This window comes from Mixophyes fleayi (assembly GCF_038048845.1).
Source record: "Mixophyes fleayi isolate aMixFle1 chromosome 4 unlocalized genomic scaffold, aMixFle1.hap1 SUPER_4_unloc_3, whole genome shotgun sequence".
Lineage (NCBI taxonomy): Eukaryota > Metazoa > Chordata > Amphibia > Anura > Limnodynastidae > Mixophyes > Mixophyes fleayi.
In genome coordinates, this window is record NW_027445889.1 from 721,279 (window position 1) to 741,545 (window position 20,267).

At 42.8% G+C, this 20,267-nt stretch overlaps 4 non-coding genes across 4 annotated transcripts; all 4 read right to left on the reverse strand.

Annotated features, from left to right (window-relative positions):
• Nucleotides 1–10,836: 10,836 nt before the first annotated feature.
• On the reverse strand, nucleotides 10,837–10,909 carry TRNAV-AAC (transfer RNA valine (anticodon AAC)). Its single transcript has one exon. It is a non-coding gene; the product is annotated as a tRNA-Val (tRNA).
• A 2,439-nt stretch (nucleotides 10,910–13,348) lies between these two features.
• Nucleotides 13,349–13,421, reverse strand: TRNAV-AAC (transfer RNA valine (anticodon AAC)). Its single transcript has one exon. It is a non-coding gene; the product is annotated as a tRNA-Val (tRNA).
• A 1,402-nt stretch (nucleotides 13,422–14,823) lies between these two features.
• TRNAV-AAC (transfer RNA valine (anticodon AAC)) lies at nucleotides 14,824–14,896 on the reverse strand. The gene has a single exon. It is a non-coding gene; the product is annotated as a tRNA-Val (tRNA).
• A 1,402-nt stretch (nucleotides 14,897–16,298) lies between these two features.
• TRNAV-AAC (transfer RNA valine (anticodon AAC)) lies at nucleotides 16,299–16,371 on the reverse strand. Its single transcript has one exon. It is a non-coding gene; the product is annotated as a tRNA-Val (tRNA).
• Between the last annotated feature and the right edge of the window lie 3,896 nt (nucleotides 16,372–20,267).

The window sequence follows — 20,267 nt, forward strand, 5'->3', positions numbered from 1 at the left end:
TCATTTGCCGATGTGTTTGATAAAGCTCAGTCTGAACGTCTTCCTCCTCATCGTTCTTGGGATTGTCCGATCGACCTTCTACCTGGCAAGACTCCTCCCAGGGGTCGGGTCTATCCTCTCTCGTTACCTGAAACTCAAGCCACATCTGAGTACATACAGGAGAATCTCCAGCGTGGGTTCATTCGACCTTCCACCTCTCCCGCTGGAGCTGGGTTCTTCTTCGTCAAAAAGAAGGATGGATCATTACGCCCTTGTATAGATTTTCGTGGACTCAACGCCATTACTATCAAGAATCGGTATCCCATTCCGCTGATCACTGAGCTATTTGATCGCATCAAGGGAGCTCGGATATTTACTAAGTTGGATCTTCGTGGTGCCTACAATTTAATTAGAATCCGTTCCGGTGACGAATGGAAGACCGCGTTTAACACCAGAGATGGGCATTACGAATATTTAGTAATGCCCTTCGGGCTGTGTAATGCCCCCGCGGTTTTCCAGGGTTTCATCAATGAGATCTTTCGGGACTTATTATATGTATGTGTCGTTGTCTACCTGGACGACATATTGATCTTCTCACAGGACCTGCCTTCTCATCACCAACATGTGGCAGAGGTCCTCTCCAGACTACGGAAAAACTCATTGTTCTGTAAATTGGAAAAATGTTCATTCGAGTTACCCCAGATTCCATTCTTGGGGTATATAGTTTCCGGAGTTGGCCTGAAGATGGATCCAGACAAAGTAAATGCTGTACTACATTGGCCTCAGCCAACTACTCTTCGTGCCATCCAGCGTTTTTTAGGTTTTGCCAATTACTATAGACGCTTCATTCAAGACTTCTCATCCATTGCATCTCCCATTGTGGCCTTAACTCGGAAAGGTGCTAATACTAAGCAATGGTCATCCGAGGCTCTCCAAGCCTTTCAAATCCTCAAAGAGTCCTTCTCGTCTGCTCCCATTCTGCGACAACCTGATGTGACACTCCCCTTCTTCCTAGAAGTAGATGCCTCTAATGTGGGCTTAGGAGCTATTCTCTCCCAACGCTCGGAGCAACAAAAATTACATCCTTGTGCCTTCTACTCTCGGGGTCTTCTGCCCGCAGAGAAAAACTATACTATCGGGGACAAGGAGTTGCTGGCCATCAAAGCTGCATTAGAGGAATGGAGATACTTGTTGGAAGGAGCTCGCCATCCTGTGACGATCTTCACGGATCATAAGAACTTGTCATATTTGCAATCTGCTCAATGCTTGAACCCTCGTCAAGCAAGATGGTCTCTTTTCTTTTCCCGTTTTGAATTAATTATAACCTTCAAACCAGCTGCTAAGAACAAGAAAGCTGACGCTCTATCTCGAGCTTTTGTGACGTCCTCTGATGTAGAAGAGGTTCCCAACCATGCTATTCTAGACCCCAAATGTATTTCTCTGGCTGCGTCATCCACCAAAATGCTACCATTTGGGAAGACCCTCGTGCCTCCTACTCTGAGGAGGAAAATCCTTTCGTGGTTCCATGCCTCTCGTTTTTCTGGACACGCCGGTGAACATAAGACCTTTGAGATTCTCTCTCGTAGTTACTGGTGGCCTTCAATGAGGAGAGACGTCAAAGAGTTTATTGCTTCCTGTGATTTATGTTCTCAGTTCAAATCCTCCCGCAGAACTCCAGCAGGGTTGCTGCGACCACTACCCATTCCGTCCAAGCCTTGGACCCATATTAGTATGGATTTCGTTACTGATTTGCCACCAAGTAAGAATCACAATACTATTTGGGTAGTGGTAGACAGATTTTCGAAGATGGCTCATTTCGTCCCTCTGTCCGGTTTACCTTCCTCGTCTACTCTGGCTGAACATTTCATTAAAGAAATCTTCCGCATCCATGGATGTCCGTCTGAGATTGTGTCAGATAGAGGAGTACAATTCGTTTCCAGATTCTGGCGGGCCCTTTGTAAAACCTTGGGCATACGATTAGCACTCTCATCGTCTTACCATCCGCAATCTAACGGACAGACGGAACGAGTCAATCAAGATCTTGAGACTTTTATTAGGATGTTCTCTTCAGCCAACCAAGACAACTGGGTAGAATTGCTCCCTTGGGCTGAATTCGCCCATAACAACATGTACCATGAGTCATCATCCAAAACTCCATTCTTTGTGGTCTACGGTCACCATCCGTCTTTTCCGGAATTTCCTGCCCTCCCGCCCACCCAAGTTCCTGCTGTGGAGACTGCTTGTCAGACCTTCAAAAATATCTGGTCTCAGGTCAAAACCTGTTTAAAGAAGACATCTAACAAATATAAGTCTTTCGCAGATAAGAAGAGGCGGGCTATTCCACCACTAAAAATTGGAGATCGTGTCTGGTTATCTACCAAAAATATTCGTTTGAAGGTTCCATCTATGAAATTCGCCCCTCGTTTTATTGGTCCATATAGGATCATTCAAGTTATCAATCCAGTATGTGTTAAACTTCTTCTTCCTAAGAATCTTCGGATTTCCAATGCCTTCCATGTGTCCTTACTCAAACCTCTTATTATCAATCGTTTCTCGACTCCTCCCTCAGCACCGCAGCCAGTTCAAGTTCATCAGGAGGAGGATTTCGAGATTACTGAGGTATTGGATGCAAAAATTTCGCGAGGAGTCCTCCGTTTCCTCGTTCATTGGAAGGGCTTTGGTCCTGAAGAGCGTTCATGGATCAAAGCTGAAGATCTTAATGCTCCTGCCCTTCTGAAGAAGTTTTATTCCAAAAATCCGGACAAGCCCGGTTCCAGGCGTTCTGTGCCCACCTTTAAAAGGGGGGGTACTGTCACTCACCGGACTGTGAGTGCTTCTTCCCGGACTATTAGGAACCGTGGACGTCCTCTATCCTGAGGGACTGCGCATGCGCAGCCCTTTCCAAACCTTCAGTGTATGTTCCTTTAACTTAATTGGCAGATCAGGCAACCTCCCTATATTAAGCACCTGTGGTCAACACCACGTTGCCTGATCTTGGAGTCTCATTCCCCATGAGTCTCTGAAGGTGTTCCTGTGTTTCCTTGTTCATTCAGCCCTGCTGATTCCTGTGGTTTCCAAACCACTTCTACCTCTGTGGTTTCCAAACCACTTCTGCTACTGTGGTTCCCATACCACTTCTACCATCTACTATATCATCGTGACTGTGAGCTGATTCCTATCCGCTGCCTCCGTGCACTACAGTCTTCTAATCACTTCAACTCTACCATGTATCATTGGGACTGTTAGCTGATGCCTATCCGCTGCCTCCGTGCATTACAGGCTTCAACCACATCCACTCACCTGTTCATGATTGTGACTGCCAGCTGATTCCTATCCGCTGCCTCCGTGCACTACAGTCTTCAACCTGCAACTCGTCTGTGTTTCATCATCGTGACTGCTAGCTGATTCCTATCCGCTGCCTCCGTGCACTACAGTCTTCAACCTGCAACTCGTCTGTGTTTCATCATCGTGACTGCTAGCTGATTCCTATCCGCTGCCTCCGTGCACTACAGTCTTCAACCTGCAACCCGTCTGTGTTTCATCGTGACTGTTTGGCTGATTCCTATCCGCTGCCTCTGTGCGCTTCAGTCTTCAGTCCTTGTCAACGCTCCCGTGTTTCCTTGAGTCTGCCTCCACTATTGCTACCCGCTATTCTCCGTGATCAACAGTGCCTGTTCAACTCTGCTCTCCCGTGTCCCATCGTTACTGCACCTGCTGGTTGCTATTGGCTACCTCCGTGTTCCCGCAGAGACCCGCTGCTGCTACTCCTCAGCACTACTCATCCATCTACTGCTGATCCGCTCTCCACGCTTTCCTGTGTTCCCTGCTGGTCTACCTACCCGTGCGCTGCACCTACTAGACCACCGCTTCACCCATCCAGGGACTTCGCATCCTGCCGGCCTCCTGCCGTTCAGGTATCTCTGCACTCCTGTCTGACTGCCTCCTGAACCACGGTATGCATACTTCTCATTGACTGTGCTGTGTATTGCATACCTTGCTGGACTGTGTTGGTTCTCCTCTGGAGTGTGCTATCCGCTGAGTCTATTGCCATCATTGACTGTGTTATCTTATGCTGGACTACTTCAAGAGACTTTCTATATTGGCAGTATTGTTCAGTCATCTATACATTTATATTGTGCATATCACTGTGGTTCAAAGTCAAGGTGCCCGTGTATATCTTGTGTTGCAGTCTCTCCCCGTGCACCTCCTCACATATATATTCAGTGGTACAACTTGCTGAAGGCAGACCACTGATCCCTGTTTACAGTTTCACCTGTTCCAGTATCCTCTCACATAGCAGTGGTACAACTTGCTAACGCAGACCACTGACTCCCCGGATACCTCCACTTGGATTCCATTCCTTCACTCAGACAGCGGTACAACTTGCTATCCGCAGACCGCTGACTCTCATCACCTCCTCGTTTCTGTTGGACATTCCTCCTCACTATAGCAGTGGTACAACTTGCTACCGCAGACCACTGACTACCTTCACGTGTCCTTTGTCCATACAGTTCCTCGTGTATTACTACCTCCATATTGCCAGTGCTGCTAGTCATAGACTTTCCTGAGCATCTCATCATCTGCTATTTCCTGTTCCGTGATCACCCTGCTACCAGAGTACCATATTACCACCTATACTGCTCTGGTAAGCCTATCACCTGGTGATCCCTGGGTAAAGACTCCTAGTGCCCGTGACAACCACATCCCTTCGCCTTCCAGACCGCCTTCTCCTGCAGGGAACACAAATCTTGCATTTCAATTAATTTCTGCGTGTCTAATGTCTGAAAAACCATCATAGTCTCGGTCGATACAGTCATAGGTTGCCCTGCTGCCCATTTAGCAGCTTCGTCTGCCCTGTTGTTGCCCAATGACACTGGGTCTTCTTCAAAGGTATGGGCTTTGCACTTTATGACGGCTACTGTTCTGGGTAACTGTATCGCTGTCAGAAGTCCTTTTATGTGTTGTGAGTGTGCCACTGGTGTACCTGCTGCTGTCGTAAAGTTTCTAAGACGCCAAAGGGCCCCAAAATCGTGCACTACCCCGAAGGCGTACCTAGAGTCAGTATATATATTGGCTGATTTACCCTCTGCCAGTTCACACGCTCTCTTTAGTGCTACTAGTTCCGCCACCTGGGCTGAGTGAGGTGGACCATGGGGTTCAGCTTCTACCACATCCTGATCGTCTACAACAGCGTAACCAGTACATAGCTCTCCTGTCTCTGTCTGTCTATGGCAACTTCCGTCTGTATAAAACGTAAAATCTACATTTTCTAAGGGGGTGTCACGTATGTCGGGCCTTGCAGTAAAGGTCTGATTCAGGTGTTCCATACAGTCATGCGTGTCAGTATTCTTGCCTAACTCATCATCAACCAGGGTCTCCTCACCTCCCACCCTTTGTGTCTCTTGAGACACATACGGAAGGTATGTAGCTGGATTTAGGGTGCTACATCGTTTGATGGTGATGTTTGAGGGTGCCATCAGGGCTAGTTCCCACTTTGTGAATCTAGCTGAAGAAACATGTCTGGTTTGGGCTGAATTTAACAGAGCTGATACAGCATGGGGTGTATAGATGGTTGAATTATGTCCTAATACTACATCCTCGCTCTTACTTACTAGAAGGGCCGTTGCTGCTACACTTCTGAGACATGTTGGGAGTGACCTTGCCACATTGTCTAATTGTGCACTGTAGTATGCTACCGGTCTACTAGCGTCACCATGTTTCTGTGCGAGGACACCTGCTGCACAGCCATCAGCTTCTGTACAAAATAGCTCAAAAGGCTTTTCATAATCAGGTATTCCCAATGCAGGTGCTCTTCTCAGACTATCTTTAAGATTAAAGAACGCTTGCTCTGACTCTTCTGTGTGTACGACACGTTCTGGTTTTGAGGAGGAGACTAGCTCCTGCAATGGTAATGCCAGAATAGAAAAACCTGGGATCCAGGACCTACAGTATCCACACATCCCCAAGAAAGTACGAATCTGCCTCTGGCTCTGCGGCAGGGTCATGTGTTGTATGGCCTCAATTCTGTCGGTTGTCAGGTGTCTTAGCCCATTAGTGAGGCAGTGTCCTAAGTATTTGACCTTAGTCTGACATGGCTGTAATTTATCCTTTGCCACCTTGTGCCCTGTTTGTGAAAGATGAAGCAACAACAATTTAGTATCATGTAAACATGACATAAAAGAATCAGAGCACAACAACAAATCGTCCACATATTGAATTAGAACAGACCCATTGTGGGGTTGAAAGGATTGCAAACAGTCATGTAAGGCTTGGGAGAAAATACTGGGGCTGTCAATGAACCCCTGGGGTAGTCTGGTCCATGTGTATTGCACTCCCCTGTAGGAGAATGCAAAAAGGTATTGGCAGTCAGGGTGAAGAGGGACTGAGAAAAAAGCAGAACATAGATCAATGACAGTAAAATGACTGGCAGACGGTGGAATCTGCATGAGGATGACAGCTGGATTCGGCACTACGGGGAATTGGCTCTCAACAACTTTGTTAATTCCCCTTAAGTCCTGGACTAATCTATAGCCCCTCCCCCCACTCTTCTTCACAGGGAAAATGGGACTATTTGCTGTACTGGCTGTACGAATTAAAATCCCTTGTTGTAACAGCCTCTCAATAACAGGATATACCCCTAGTTCCACCTCCGGTTTTAATGGATACTGTGGGATTTTTGGAGCTATCCTACCACTTTTTAGATTGACCATGACAGGGGCTATGTTTGCCATCAGTCCAGTGTCCTGTCCATCTCTGGTCCATAGGGAACCTGGTATTTCCAGCAACATCCCCTTTACTTGAGATGGACTTTGTTCTATAACAGGAGAGTGTAACATTAACCTTTGAGGGGTGTCCAATATGTCCTGTACCTCATGTGCAACCTTCTCGGGTATATCTAGGAACACACCATCTGAAGTACAGTATATGACACATCCCATTTTACATAACAAGTCTCTCCCTAGCAAGTTAGTAGGAGCCGCTGCAGCCAAGAGAAACGAATGCTTAGTATGCAGAAGCCCGATAGTAACTTCGGCGGGTTTAGTTAGAGGATAATGTAACACTTTTCCCGTCACCCCCATAGCTGGAATAGTTTTGCTGGTCACCTGTAGATTGAAAGGAGAGGTTATCACAGATCGGGCCGCCCCTGTATCTACAAGAAAAGTTTGTTTCCTGCCAGCTATGTCAACTATCATTGTTGGTTCTTCACTCTGACTCTCAGTTAACCTCACTGGCTGTAGACTACAGGTATGACCTGACCCCTAGCGCTGACTATTGATTTCCCGCGCAGCATTTGCTGCCGTAATATGCGCGGGTAGATGTGAGTCTTCTAGTCTATGTGAATCCTTTCTTGGAGGATATCTATGTGACCCACCCCTATGTGTATTGAGTCTTTCTTTATTACAATCTCTCCTGTAATGTCCTTCCTCGTTACAGTTGAAACACCTGATCACTTTAGGTTTCCTGTTATATGGGTTGTATGCTGGTGGTCGTGTGTGCACCCCTTCTAGAGCCTGTATACTTACCGTCATTAACTTATCACTTTTCTCTTCCCTTTTTCTAAAAAGGTTCTTGTCATGCTCCACAGCAGACTCCCTAAGGGAGTCTACCGTGACGCCTCTCCAATTAGGTAATGTGGTTTGTACTCTCGTCTTTAAATTTTCCCTAAGGCCATCCATCAGTACCCCTACAGCTACCTCTCTGTGATGTGGGTCCTCACTTATGTTGGATATCCCAGTAAATCGTGCGATCGCTGTTATAGCTCTAGCAAAGTAATCTGAGGCAGTTTCACTATCCTTTTGTTTAATGGTGAAAATCTTACTCCAATTTACCACTACTGGAAAACAGATGGCTAAGTGTTTGATAATTTGTTCTATATTCCGTTGGTTAATCTCATCAGTCAAGGTGTCATCTTCCTCCAACAAACAATCTCCAATAAATTTTTGTATGTTAGTATTGGGAGGAAGACACGCCCTCAACACTACCCGCCAATCCTTACTGGTTGGTTCGTGAGCATTCCCTAAGTCTTTAACAAATTTCTGACATTTAGCTAACTCCTTTCTAGGGTCCGGGAATTCAGTCATAATGGAACGTAATTCTGATCTAGTCCAGGGACAATGCATTGTAACATTTCTTAAAGGAACTACACCATCCTTATCTGGTTTCCCATTGGGAACCGATATTGTGCGGATCGGGAACACACCCTCTGGTACACTAACTTCAGGGGACGCTACAGGATTTACAGGCCCTAGATTTAGAACACTTTCACTCCTAGTGATCACGCTACTCTCACCTATCTCAGCCATTTTCTCATACTTGCGCTGAGCCTCTAGTACATTAACAGCATGGGCAATGGCCGAAATCACAGTGGGTTCATCTTCATTTTCAGATACACTTGATTGAAACTGATTTAAAACAGGATACAACTTAGTAATTTTTCTATTTTCAGTTTTAACAACGGCTGTACTTACCCCTCCCGCCACATAAGGTGGCGGGGGCGCGCTTGCGCTGAGTTCGCCACGCTTCTCAATGGTTACATCCGCCTCGCGTGCGCTTTTCGCCACGCCTATTTCCGGTTTGCATTCGCTGCTCTGCCACGTGTTACCTTCCATTTGCCACAATTTTAAACAATCATTATGTCTATTTCTCTTTTTCGTTGACTTGATCAACCATATTTTATCTTTTACAGTATTTAGTACCTCTGCATTAAAACTCCCTATTGTTGGGAAAGGCCTATCACAAGCTTTGGTCATCCCGACCCACGTGTCACAATACACAGTTGCATATGCACCATATTTCTTACACATGAGAAACCTCGCTGAACCAATAGGGCCTTCCTTAGGCAGTACACTGACCATCTCTAGCGTATGCTTAGCACCCATGTTGAACAATATACCTTCTACCCGGAACACAGACACACCGCAATGCTCTGTTCCTTCCGGCCAAATGTGAAATACAGACACACCGCAATGCTCTGTTCTTTCCACCTAATAATTTCAACTCTGTTACTATACTCACCGCTAGAGATCTATAATGCTCGGTGAACGTATTTCCTTTAGCCGCGCTCACTCGCTTTTCTCGCCCCTGGCGAGGGTCCCTAATACAGAAATATCACTGTGGGCCCCAAGCGCCATCAGCTCCTCGATACCCTGGCTCAACCACAAAAATCTGCTGAGTTTATTATCGCTGGGAGCGCAAAGTCGATACAATCAACCTGCCTTTCCAGTATAATTCCTCCTAGCTGCTTCACCAATTCGCACTAACGGTGCGATCGGATCGCACTGCCTACCAATACTAATTATTAGCAAACCTTGCGATCTATTGGTAGCGCTTTGCGAAAACCCAGTTTTCGCATTCGGTATACCTGCCCTGTATACCGTCCTTCAGTTGGGCAATCCGCCTCGTCAGACAGCAACTGAGCACCTCAACAATAAAACAGTGTATCTACGTTACAACATCACACACTATACACCTTTTCTGCGCAGAAAATCAAAAGTTCCCAACAATAGTAACAATGTCTCAGAGGCTTTCACAAGTAATTATACTATGCATGTATAATAACTATCAAAACGATTGTTTAACCACGTGGCAAGTTTACCGGAAGTTCGCGTACGCACAGCAGGAAGTACACATACGCTAAACAATGCAATACAGTTAAAACGCACAATGACAGAAAAAAGAAACAGTTTTCTCTTTTGTCCCTAGGTTCTAGTTAGCGTGCCCTAGATAATGCAAAACGGACATTCGGTTTCGCAACACAGAGTAAAATTCAGGTTTTGAACACCATGCGTTCTTACCCGTTTATGACGCGTCTCCACCCTTTGTTGAGGAACCGAAATCCGTTGGTCTTGCGTATCATCGGCAATGAAACCTCCAAAGCTCACGAGCCCCCAAATTGTTATGTGCGTATTGTCGCTAACCAATAACGATTGTCGAACCTCGATTTGTGTTTCCAAAGCACAAAGATTTATTCGCAATAAGTGGAAAAATATGCTCAAGCGAAGTAATAGTAAATACAGCCGTTACTTATCGCAGGCGCTCTGGATCCAGTGCAGTCATTCAATCCTGAAGTCTGGGGACAAGATGTCTGCACTCTGGATCACAAGGTGCTGCTTATATACACAATCAAATAAAGTAATACAATGAAGATGGTATGGCTTGCATCTATTGGTCCGGGTCTCAGGAATGTCCAAGGGGTCGTCAATCATTGGCTGGTTCATCCTAAGGAATCCAAAGGAGGGGGTCATCTCTGCATGGGGTACGCTCTGCTCTTCCCGCCAGGATTCCTTAGTCTTAAGTAGTTCATAATTCCCTATCATTCATAACTTGCGTATGCACTCTGCGATTCCCTCGCAGAGTGAACCAAACAGTAGGATATGTAACAAGGTTCATTATGATACCACTGATGATGTTATTCCTTTAATCCGTTCCGTGTATTTCACTAATATGCATGTAACTCTGATATAACATATAAATACTACTATATTTCGACATAACTGACTATGTGTTGTAACTACCATTAATGTGTACTATTTTATAAGTATGCGTGTTTGTGCGAATGTATGGTAAAAGATCAATTACTGTTGCTGCCACGTGTAGTGGATGCGTACGCCCTTTCACGCCGTAGCGTGCCCTTGTACGTCGATGCGTACCGTACGTATCTTTTCAAACAAAGACAACCAAGTTTGCTAGACTTTAATTGAAATGACTTTATCCAATTTACTGACTTCGACAATATATGAAGGTGGATAGGTAGATGGTGTTGCAATGACATTAAAAGTTCCCGTTGATACAACTATTTACAAGATGTTATATCAATTTTACATCTCACATGTCCTATATAAAAGGAGATCTAATGCTTGTTTCTGCCCGGTTTTGAACCGGGGACCTTTCGCGTGTTAGGCGAATGTGATAACCACTACACTACAGAAACACCAGCTGTTTTTTGTTTCATTTAAGTTTTACTCTTTTATTATTCTGTTGTAGACCTAGTATAGTTACAAGATCAAATTTACTATTGATGTATTGGTGTTAAGGAAGATCTGATCTCAACCCGATCACCCATAGTTGAAACTACAGTCAACTAGCTATCTCCCATCACTATATGCGGAAGTGCACAGACACTTACACATTTTGAACACAGCACTCCCATTGAGTGACTAGGAGGGAAATAGCCATATGAATCAGTTCTTGCCCACTCATTGGAGCCTTTGGCTGTCAGTGCAACCTCTAAGTCGTCTCATAGCAATATGGCTGGTTTGACAACATAGAAAGACAGTGGTGAGGAAGTGTTGATTATGAGACTGACGTGCTACCTACTGTGCTAACGAGGCCGCTTCACTGTATGCACATAACGTTGAACAATGTTCTTCAATTCTATCTTCACTATTAACTAATTTATAAGAAGATGTTTTCTAATTCATAGTTATGTTTTGCTGCTGCTCTATGGTTAACTAATAAAATTAACCCCTTCCCGCTACAGGATGTAACGGTAATGTCTTGTTCAATTTTAGGCAAGGAGTTACTGCAAGTCACAGATCCCTGTGTCATGACCAAGAACAATGATGAGTGGTTCCTGGCAGATAAATGGCTTCCGCACACCATTTAATAAAGAAGCTGGGATGCAATGGTCGCATCCCCTTTCTATGTCTCCCTGAAACCTCATTGACATCATCCCTGTGACTTGTTCCTGAAAGAAATAGAGAGGTAAGGTGCCCGACAGGAGCTATTGCTAAGATATACTGGAGGCGTATGGAAATGATTGTTAAATCATATATGAAGGTGGATAGGTAGATGGTGTTGTAATGACATTAAAAGTTCCTGTTGATACAACTATTTACAAGATGTAATATCAATTTTACATCTCACATGTCCTATATAAAAGGAGATCCAATGCTTGTTTCTGCCTGGTTTTGAACCAGGGACCTTTTGTGTGTTAAGCAAATGTGATAAACACTACACTACAGAAACACCAGCTGTGAGCTTTGTTGACTTTTGCCACTGTAATAGAGAGGGATCCTTACTGACATTTAATGATCTGTATCTGGACTCAAATTGATAAAAGGATTTGATTATTTACACTGACTGTCTGAGGGTGTTATCCTACACACATCGAGTTTTCCAGGGTCCCCATTTCCTAGTACTTCATTAGGGGTCCATCTTGGATGGTTGGTCACTTAGTAAAATCAGAATCCAGAGATAGTCCTTTCCCACCTTGTGTCTCATTATACCACATAGGTGTAGTATGATTGAATTCTGGTATAATTTCCTAAATTATGGGGTGCCGTTCATTCTATGTGACATTCAGACATTTTTGTATGTGTCTCACAGTGATTAAAGTGGTTTCCTCACGCTGGGGAGAAGGACAGGGAATATTGTCGTATTTCGTTTTCATAATTTTTTGATCTTTTCATTTGTTTTTTGTTTCATTTAAGTTTTACTCTTTTATTATTCCGTTGTAGACCTAGTATAGTTACAAGATCAAATTTACTATTGATGTATTGGTGTTAAGGAAGATCTGATCTCAACCTGAACACCCATAGTTGACACTACAGTCAACTAGCTATCTCCCATCACTATATGCGGAAGTGCACAGACACTTACACATTTTGAACACAGCACTCCCATTGAGTGACTAGGAGGGAAATAGCCATATGAATCAGTTCTTGCCCACTCATTGAAGCCTTTGGCTGTCAGTGCAACCTCTAAGTCGTCTCATAGCAATATGGCTGGTTTTACAACATAGAAAGACAGTGGTGAGGAAGTGTTGATTATGAGACTGACGCGCTACCTACTGTGCTAACGAGGCCGCTTCACTGTATGCACATAACGTTGAACAATGTTCTTCAATTCTATCTTCACTATTAACTAATTTTTAGGAAGATGTTTTGTAATTCATATTTATGTTTTGCTGCTGCTCTATAGTTAACTAATAAAATTAACCCCTTCCCGCTACAGGATGTAACGGTAATGTCTTGTTCAATTTTAGGCAGGGAGTTACGGCAAGTCACAGATCCCTGTGTCATGACCAAGAACAATGATGAGTGGTTCCTGGCAGATAAATGGCTTCCGCACACCATTCAATAAAGAAGCTGGGATGCAATGGTCGCATCCCCTTTCTATGTCTCCCTGAAACCTCATTGACATCATCCCTGTGACTTGTTCCTGAAAGACATAGAGAGGTTAGGTGCCCGACAGGAGCTATTGCTAAGATATACAGGAGGCGTATGGAAATGATTGTTAAATCATATATGAAGGTGGATAGGTAGATGGTGTTGTAATGACATTAAAAGTTCCTGTTGATACAACTATTTACAAGATGTTATATCAATTTTACATCTCACGTTTCCTATATAAAAGGAGATCTAATGCTTGTTTCTGCCTGGTTTTAAACCAGGGACCTTTCGCGTGTTAGGCGAATGTGATAACCACTACACTACAGAAACACCAGCTGTGAGCTTTGGTGACCTCTGCCACTGTAATAGAGAGGGATCCTTACTGACATTTAATGATCTGTATCTGGACTCAAATTGATAAAAGGATTTGATTATTTACACTGACTGTCTGAGGGTGTTATCCTACACACATCAAGGTATCCAGGGTCCCCACTTCCTAGTACTTCATTAGGGGTCCATCTTGCATGATTAGTCACTTAGTAAAATCAGAATCCAGAGATAGTCCTTTCCCACCTTGTGTCTCATTATACCACATAGGTGTAGTATGATTGAATTCTGGTATAATTTCCTAAATTATGGGGTGCTGTTCATTCTGTGTGACATTCAGACATTTTTGTATGTCTCTCACAGTGATTAAAGTGGTTTCCTCACGCTGGGGAGAAGGACAGGGAATATTGTCGTATTTCGTTTTCATAATTTTTTGATCTTTTCATTTGTTTTTTGTTTCATTTAAATTTTACTCTTCTATTATTCTGTTGTAGACCTAGTATAGTTACAAGATCAAATTTACTATTGATGTATTGGTGTTAAGGAAGATCTGATCTCAACCTGAACACCCATAGTTGACACTACAGTCAACTAGCTATCTCCCATCACTATATGCGGAAGTGCACAGACACTTACACATTTTGAACACAGCACTCCCATTGAGTGACTAGGAGGGAAATAGCCATATGAATCAGTTCTTGCCCACTCATTGGAGCCTTTGGCTGTCAGTGCAACCTCTACGTCGTCTCATAGCAATATGGCTGGTTTGACAACATAGAAAGACAGTGGTGAGGAAGTGTTGATTATGAGACTGACGCGCTACCTACTGTGCTAACGAGGCCACTTCACTGTATGCACATAACGTTGAACAATGTTCTTCAATTCTATCTTCACTATTAACTTATTTATAAGAAGATGTTTTGTAATTCATAGTTATGTTTTGCTGCTGCTCTATGGTTAACTAATAAAATTAACCCCTTCCCGCTACAGGATGTAAGGGTAATGTCTTGTTCAATTTTAGGTAGGGAGTTACGGCAAGTCACAGATGAATGTGTCATGACCAAGAACAATGATGAGTGGCTCCTGGCAGATAAAAGGCTTCCGCACACCATTCAATAAAGAAGCTGGGATGCAATGGTCGCATCCCCTTTCTATGTCTCCCTGAAACCTCATTGACATCATCCCTGTGACTTGTTCCTGAAAGACATAGAGAGGTTAGGTGCCCGACAGGAGCTATTGCTAAGATATACAGGAGGCCTATGGAAATGATTGTTAAATCATATATGAAGGTGGATAGGTAGATGGTGTTGCAATGCCATTAAAAGTTCCTGTTGATACAACTATTTACAAGATGTTATATCAATTTTACATCCCACATGTCCTATATAAAAGGAGATCTAACGCTTGTTTCTGCCCGGTTTCGAACCGGGGACCTTTCGCGTGTTAGGCGAATGTGATAACCACTACACTACAGAAACACCAGCTGTGAGAATTGTTGACCTCTGCCACTGTAATAGAGAGGGATCCTTACTGACATTTAATGATCTGTATCTGGAATCAAATTGATAAAAGGATTTGATTATTTACACTGACTGTCTGCGGGTGTTATCCTACACACATCGAGGTATCCAGGGTCCCCATTTCCTAGTACTTCATTAGGGGTCCATCTTGGATGGTTGGTAACTTAGTAAAATCAGAATCCAGAGATAGTCCTTTCCCACCTTGTGTCTCATTATACCACATAGGTGTAGTATGATTAAATTCTGGTAAAATGTCCTAAATTATGGGGTGCCGTTCATTCTGTGTGACATTCAGACATTTTTGTATGTGTCTCACAGTGATTAAAGTGGTTTTCTCACGCTGGGGAGAAGGACAGGGAATATTGTCGTATTTCGTTTTCATAATTTTTTGATCTTTTTATTTATTTTTTGTTTCATTTAAGTTTTACTCTTTTATTATTCCGTTGTAGACCTAGTATAGTTACAAGATCAAATTTACTATTGATGTATTGGTGTTAAGGAAGATCTGATCTCAACCTGAACACCCATAGTTGACACTACAGTCAACTAGCTATCTCCCATCACTATATGTGAAAGTGCACAGACACTTCCACATTTTGAACACAGCACTCCCATTGAGTGACTAGGAGGGAAATAGCCATATGAATCAGTTCTTGCCCACTCATTGGAGCCTTTGGCTGTCAGTGCAACATCTACGTCGTCTCATAGCAATATGGCTGGTTTGACAACATAGAAAGACAGTGGTGAGGAAGTGTTGATTATGAGACTGATGCGCTACCTACTGTGCTAACGAGGCCGCTTCACTGTATGCACATAACGTTGAACAATGTTCTTCAATTCTATCTTCACTATTAACTAATTTATAAGAAGATGTTTTGTAATTCATAGTTATGTTTTGCTGCTGCTCTATGGTTAACTAATAAAAATAACCCCTTCCCGCTACAGGATGTAACGGTAATGTCTTGTTCAATTTTAGGCAGGGAGTTACGGCAAGTCACAGATCCCTGTGTCATGACCAAGAACAATGATGAGTGGTTCCTGGCAGATAAATGGCTTCCGCACACCATTCAATAAAGAAGCTGGGATGCAATGGTCGCATCCCCTTTCTATGTCTCCCTGAAACCTCATTGACATCATCCCTGTGACTTGTTCCTGAAAGACATAGAGAGGTTAGGTGCCCGACAGGAGCTATTGCTAAGATATACAGGAGGCGTATGGAAATGATTGTTAAATCATATATGAAGGTGGATAGGTAGATGGTGTTGTAATGACATTAAAAGTTCCTGTTGATACAACTATTTACAAGATGTTATATCAATTTTACATCTCACATGTCCTATATAAAAGGAGATCTAATGCTTGTTTCTGCCTGGTTTTAAACCAGGGACCTTTCGCGTGTTAGGCGAATGTGATAACCACTACACTACAGAAACACCAGCTGTGAGCTTTGGTGACCTCTGCCACTGTAATAGAGAGGGATCCTTACTGACATTTAATGATCTGTATCTGGACTCAAATTGATAAAAGGATTTGATTATTTACACTGACTGTCTGAGGGTGTTATCCTACACACATCAAGGTATCCAGGGTCCCCACTTCCTAGTACTTCATTAGGGGTCCATCTTGCATGATTAGTCACTTAGTAAAATCAGAATCCAGAGATAGTCCTTTCCCACCTTGTGTCTCATTATACCACATAGGTGTAGTATGATTGAATTCTGGTATAATTTCCTAAATTATGGGGTGCTGTTCATTCTGTGTGACATTCAGACATTTTTGTATGTCTCTCACAGTGATTAAAGTGGTTTCCTCACGCTGGGGAGAAGGACAGGGAATATTGTCGTATTTCGTTTTCATAATTTTTTGATCTTTTCATTTGTTTTTTGTTTCATTTAAATTTTACTCTTCTATTATTCTGTTGTAGACCTAGTATAGTTACAAGATCAAATTTACTATTGATGTATTGGTGTTAAGGAAGATCTGATCTCAACCTGAACACCCATAGTTGACACTACAGTCAACTAGCTATCTCCCATCACTATATGCGGAAGTGCACAGACACTTACACATTTTGAACACAGCACTCCCATTGAGTGACTAGGAGGGAAATAGCCATATGAATCAGTTCTTGCCCACTCATTGGAGCCTTTGGCTGTCAGTGCAACCTCTACGTCGTCTCATAGCAATATGGCTGGTTTGACAACATAGAAAGACAGTGGTGAGGAAGTGTTGATTATGAGACTGACGCGCTACCTACTGTGCTAACGAGGCCACTTCACTGTATGCACATAACGTTGAACAATGTTCTTCAATTCTATCTTCACTATTAACTTATTTATAAGAAGATGTTTTGTAATTCATAGTTATGTTTTGCTGCTGCTCTATGGTTAACTAATAAAATTAACCCCTTCCCGCTACAGGATGTAAGGGTAATGTCTTGTTCAATTTTAGGTAGGGAGTTACGGCAAGTCACAGATGAATGTGTCATGACCAAGAACAATGATGAGTGGTTCCTGGCAGATAAAAGGCTTCCGCACACCATTCAATAAAGAAGCTGGGATGCAATGGTCGCATCCCCTTTCTATGTCTCCCTGAAACCTCATTGACATCATCCCTGTGACTTGTTCCTGAAAGACATAGAGAGGTTAGGTGCCCGACAGGAGCTATTGCTAAGATATACAGGAGGCGTATGGAAATGATTGTTAAATCATATATGAAGGTGGATAGGTAGATGGTGTTGCAATGACATTAAAAGTTCCCATTGATACAACTGTTTACAAGATGTTATATCAATTCTACATCTCACATGTCCTATATAAAAGGAGATCTAATTCTTGTTTCTGTCCGGTTTTGAACCAGGAACCTTTCACGTGTTAGGTGAATGTGATAACCACTACACTACAGAAACACCAGCTGTGAGCTTTGGTGACCTCTGCCACTGTAATAGAGAGGGATCCTTACTGACATTTAATGATCTGTATCTGGACTCAAATTGATAAAAGGATTTGATTATTTACACTGACTGTCTGAGGGTGTTATCCTACACACATCGAGGTTTCCAGGATACCCATTTCCTAGTACTTCACTAGGGGTCCATCTTGGATGGTTGGTCACTTAGTAAAATCAGAATCCAGAGATAGTCCTTTCCCAACTTGTGTCTCATTATACCACATAGGTGTAGTATGATTGAATTCTGGTATAAATTCCTAAATTATGGGGTGCCGTTCATTCTGTGTGACATTCAGACATTTTTGTTTGTGTCTCACAGTGATTAAAGTGGTTTCCTCACGCTGGGGAGAAGGACAGGGAATATTGTCGTATTTCGTTTTCATAATTTTTTGATCTTTTCATTTGTTTTTTGTTTCATTTAAGTTTTACTCTGTTATTATTCCGTTGTAGACCTAGTATAGTTACAAGATCAAATTTACTATTGATGTATTGGTGTTAAGGAAGATCTGATCTCAACCTGATCACCCATAGTTGACACTACAGTCAACTAGCTATCTCCCATCACTATATGCGGAAGTGCACAGACACTTACACATTTTGAACACAGCACTCCCATTGAGTGACTAGGAGGGAAATAGCCATATGAATCAGTTCTTGCCCACTCATTGGAGCCTTTGGCTGTCAGTGCAACCTCTAAGTCGTCTCATAGCAATATGGCTGGTGTGACAACATAGAAAGACAGTGGTGAGGAAGTGTTGATTATGAGACTGACGTGCTACCTACTGTGCTAACGAGGCCGCTTCACTGTATGCACATAACGTTGAACAATGTTCTTCAATTCTATCTTCACTATTAACTAATTTTTAAGAAGATGTTTTGTAATTCATAGTTATGTTTTGCTGCTGCTCTATAGTTAACTAATAAAATTAACCCCTTCCCGCTACAGGATGTAACGGTAATGTCTTGTTCAATTTTAGGCAGGGAGTTACGGCAAGTCACAGATCCCTCTGTCATGACCAAGAACAATGATGAGTGGTTCCTGGCAGATAAATGGCTTCCGCTCACCATTCAATAAAGAAGCTGGGATGCAATGGTCGCATCCCCTTTCTATGTCTCCCTGAAACCTCATTGACATCATCCCTGTGACTTGTTCCTGAAAGACATAGAGAGGTTAGGTGCCCGACAGGAGCTATTGCTAAGATATACAGGAGGCGTATGGAAATGATTGTTAAATCATATATGAAGGTGGATAGGTAGATGGTGTTGTAATGACATTAAAAGTTCCTGTTGATACAACTATTTACAAGATGTTATATCAATTTTACATCTCACATGTCCTATATAAAAGGAGATCTAATGCTTGTTTCTGCCTGGTTTTAAACCAGGGACCTTTCGCGTGTTAGGCAAACGTGATAACCACTACACTACAGAATCACCAGCTGTGAGCTTTGGTGACCTATGCCACTGTAATAGAGAGGGATCCTTACTGACATTTAATAATCTGTATCTGGACTCAAATTGATAAAAGGATTTGATTATTTACACTGACTGTCTGAGGGTGTTATCCTACACACATCAAGGTATCCAGGGTCCCCATTTCCTAGTACTTCATTAGGGGTCCATCTTGGATGGTTGGTAACTTAGTAAAATCAGAATCCAGAGATAGTCCTTTCCCACCTTGTGTCTCATTATACCACATAGGTGTAGTATGATTGAATTCTGGTATAATTTCCTAAATTATGGGGTGCTGTTCATTCTGTGTGACATTCAGACATTTTTGTATGTGTCTCACAGTGATTAAAGTGGTTTCCTCACGCTGGGGAGAAGGACAGGGAATATTGTCGTATTTCGTTTTCATAATTTTTTGATCTTTTCATTTGTTTTTTGTTTCATTTAAGTTTTACTCTTTTATTATTCTGTTGTAGACCTAGTATAGTTACAAGATCAAATTTACTATTGATGTATTGGTGTTAAGGAAGATCTGATCTCAACCTGAACACCCATAGTTGACAATACAGTCAACTAGCTATCTCCCATCACTATATGCGGAAGTGCACAGACACTTACACATTTTGAACACAGCACTCCCATTGAGTGACTAGGAGGGAAATAGCCATATGAATCAGTTCTTGCCCACTCATTGGAGCCTTTGGCTGTCACTGCAACCTCTAAGTCGTCTCATAGCAATATGGCTGGTTTGACAACATAGAAAGACAGTGGTGAGGAAGTGTTGATTATGAGACTGACGCGCTACCTTCTGTGCTAACGAGGCCGCTTCACTGTATGCACATAACGTTGAACAATGTTCTTTAATTCTATCTTCACTATTAACTAATTTATAAGAAGATGTTTTGTAATTCATAGTTATGTTTTGCTGCTG